The sequence below is a fragment of the Triticum dicoccoides genome, chromosome 2B (genome assembly GCF_002162155.2).
Source record: "Triticum dicoccoides isolate Atlit2015 ecotype Zavitan chromosome 2B, WEW_v2.0, whole genome shotgun sequence".
Classification (NCBI taxonomy): domain Eukaryota; kingdom Viridiplantae; phylum Streptophyta; class Magnoliopsida; order Poales; family Poaceae; genus Triticum; species Triticum dicoccoides.
In genome coordinates this window covers 265,897,440-265,901,400 of record NC_041383.1, presented here as the reverse complement: position 1 = coordinate 265,901,400, position 3,961 = coordinate 265,897,440, and positions in this window count along the sequence as shown.

The following is a 3,961-nucleotide window of genomic DNA, read 5'->3' as shown; positions in this document are numbered from 1 at the left end:
AAGGTATACAATAGGTCTGGTACATAGCATAGCGTACTTTATATAACCTATGGCTGAGGCATAGGGAATGACTTTCATTCTCTTTTCTATTTTCTGCCGTGGTCGGTGAGGGAGTCCCGGATTAGGGGGTGTTCGGATAGCCAGACTACCATCATCGGCCGAACTATCATCGGCCGAACTATCATCATCGACCGGACTCCAAGACTATGAAGATACAAGATTGAAGACTTCGTCCCGTGTCCGGATGGGACTTTCCTTGGCGTGGAAGGCAAGCTTGGCGATACGGATATGTAGATCTCCTACCATTGTAACCGACTCTATGTAACCCTAGCCCTCTCCGGTGTCTATATAAACCGGATGGCTCTAGTCCGTAGGACACAACAACAACCATTACAATCATACCATAGGCTAGCTTCTAGGGTTTAGCCTCCTTGATCTCGTGGTAGATCCACTCTTGTAAACATCCACAATATCAATATCAATCAAGCAGGACGTAGGGTTTTACCTCCATCAAGAGGGCCTGAACCTGGGTAAAACATCATGTCCCTTGTCTCCTGTTACCATCCGCCTAGACGCACAGTTCAGGACCCCCTACCCGAGATCCGCCGGTTTTGACACCGACATTGGTGCTTTCATTGAGAGTTCCTCTGTGCCGTCACCGATAGGAAGGATGCCTCCTCCCGTCTTCAAGGACGGTATTTTCGCCAAAGGAGCCTTGGCCGCCGGCCAAACTATCCGGCTAGGTGGTTTTCTTATGACCGCCTGTCCAGCCACCGCTTCGACAATGACCTCTCAAGTCGTCAAAATCAATCTTGACGTCAGCTCGGAATTTGCCGAGCGGCTGGATCCAATAGAGCTCTCGTCCGTAAACGAGCTCTTGGATCGCATCGCTGCCCTGGGAGTCGCTACAGACTACAATTAGATTGGGCTTAAAACCGATCTGAGAAAGATTAACTCTCCCCAGGTCACCCACCACGTTGCAGTGGTAGAGGAACAATGCGGCGACTCTTCTCCTGTATTGAAAACTAGTCATGTCCGGGCTCCCGAACCCCCCATGCCGGATTCCCGCGGAGGGACGGACTTCGATCAAGCACTGAACTTAAAGTCAGACATCAGACCAGACTCGTTGGACAATGTCTAGCAATCCAAGCTTCCAAATTTGGAAACTTCTCAGCCCTCGAGCCTTGAGATGGGTAGGGTTCCGGACTTAATTCCACCCACCCGCCCAGACATATGCGATCTATCTCTAATCCGACAAGAGCCCGCTGAGACAGTACATCACTATTGGGCCAGATTCCTCCTGGTTATGGACAGGATAAAGGACTGCCGAGAGGAAAATGCAATCTCAATTTTTTGCAATAATTGCACGGACGAGGGAATCTTGAACGCCGTCAGCCGTCGTGAAATTACACGCTTCGCCGACCTGGCGTCCATAGTACGAAAGTACTGTGCGATGGAGAGTTTCCGGACAACCGAAAATAAGTTTTGGGACAATCCGGCCCCGAATACAACCCTAGTCCGCAACAAAAGGGTGCATTACACTCAGGCACCAGATACAAAAACCAAAAAGCAAAAACCCCATAAAGGGCACGGAACCGTACTGGAGGGATGACTTAGCGGACCCTGTAAAATTCACAGTACAGAGGGCGCCATCCCAACACATAGCCTTCGAGCATGTTGGATATTACGGCAGGTGGCCAAAAGTGGCGAGGAGCTTCTAGCCCCGGAAAACCACTCCAACAACATCGGTACGGTATCAACAGTCTTCGAGACTTTCACATCAAATAACATGCAAAAACGAACAATCCGCAGCCTCGCCGAAGTCTACCAAGTAGCAACAACCAATCCATGGAGCGACACAGCCATCACCTTCAACGCCAGCGACGAACCTAAATTCCGAACAGCCCGAGCTCCAGCCGCACTGGTACTTAGTCCAATAGTGGACGGCTTTCGACTTACAAAGGTCCTCATGGATGGCGGCAGCGGATTAAACCTCATCTACGAGGAAACCCTTCAAAAAATGGAAATAGACTGGAGCCGCATTGAGCGAAGCAGCACAACCTTTAGAGGAATAATCCCTAGCCGGGAGGCGCGCTGCACAGGAAAAATCACACTCGATGTGGTATTCGGCTCACCGGACAATTACAGATCCGAAGAAGTCACGTTCCAAGTGGCCCCATTCAACAGCGGATATCACGCTATATTAGGACGAGAGGCATTCACAATTTTTCAAGCCGTACCCCATTACGGGTACATGAAGCTCAAAATGCCTGGGCCCGGCGGAATAATCACTCTCGTTAGTGATCCGGACATAGCGCTCCGCGCCGAAAACAAGACAGCCGCATTAGCCTTAGAGGCACTATCCGAAGCCCTAGCGGCAGAGGAACTCACCGCGCTGCACTCTACGGTGAACAGGGACGATGTGATACTCGATAAGAGATCCAAGTCCACCTCCTTTAAACCAGCAGATGAAATAGTAAAATTCCAGGTCCACCCAACGGACCCGACAAAGACGGCCTCCATCGGGGCAGAATTGAACCCTGATGTAGACGCCGCACTGCGAGAATTCCTTCGGGAAAATTGGGACATTTTTGCCTGGCACCCCTCGGATATGCCCGGAATCCCACACAGATTGGCAGAACACAGCCTAAACATCCTAAAAGGATTCAAGCCAGTCAAATAGACTCTTCGACGATTTTCCGAACCCAAAAGACAGGCAATGGGAGAAGAGCTAGCCAAACTATTGGAAGCCGGATTCATCAGAGACATCAAACATCCGGATTGGCTAGCAAACCTGGTAATGGTACCAAAGAAGGACAAATCCTGGCGCCTATGTGTCGATTTCAAAGACCTAAATAAAGCCTGCCCAAAGGACCCCTTCCCCCTCCCCCGCGTCGACCAAATCATCGATGCCACTGCAGGGCACGATTCATTGTGCTTCCTGGACGCATACTCCGGCTATCATCAAATCAAGATGGCAGAAGCGGATCAAGCCGCAACGGCATTCATTACTCCATATGGATCATTCTGCTTCAACATGATGCCCTTCGGACTTAAAAACGCCGGCGCAACATATCAGCGCATGATTCAGACATGTCTGGCTACCCAGATCGGCAAAACAGTAGAGGCATACGTAGACGACGTAGTCGTCAAAACTAAACACGTCGAAACTCTAGTAGACGACTTGAGGCTCACATTCGACAACCTCAAAGCATATGACATCAAGCTGAATCTGGAAAAATGCGTTTTCGGCGTACCAGCTAGAAAGCTGCTGGGCTTCATCGTATCCGGTAGAGGAATTGAAGCAAACCCAGCCAAGATCCGAGCTCTGTCACAGCTAGATATCCCAAAAGACCTCAAGCAAATACAAAAATTGACTGGATGCATGGCGGCTCTAAGCCGCTTTATCTCCCGTCTAGGATAAAAGGCATTGCCCCTCTATCGCCTCCTTAGGCGCACCGAACATTTCGAGTGGACGGATGCTGCCACCACCGGACTCGAAGAAATAAAGGCCATATTGGCAACAAATCCGGTCCTGGCTGCGCCCAACCTGGGCGAACCAATGTTGTTATACATCGCAGCAACGCATCAAGTTGTAAGCGCGGTACTCATCATCGAACGAGAGACAGAAGGGCATAAATTCCCTCTTCAAAAACCAGTATACTACGTATCCACTGTGTTAACGCCCTGCAAGTCCCGTTACCCGCACTATCAGAAGATAGCATACGCGGTGTTCATGGCATCCCGGAAGCTCCGACACTACTTTCAAGAGTGTTCGATAACAGTGGCCTCTGAAGTACCACTTAACGACATTATAAACAACCGCGACGCGACGGGCAGGATTGCAAAATGGGCCATTGAGCTCTTACCATTTGATATAACTTACAAATCTCGGCGAGCTATAAAGTCACAAGTTTTGGCTGACTTTGTCGCTGAATGGACCGAAGCCGAACTCCCTAAA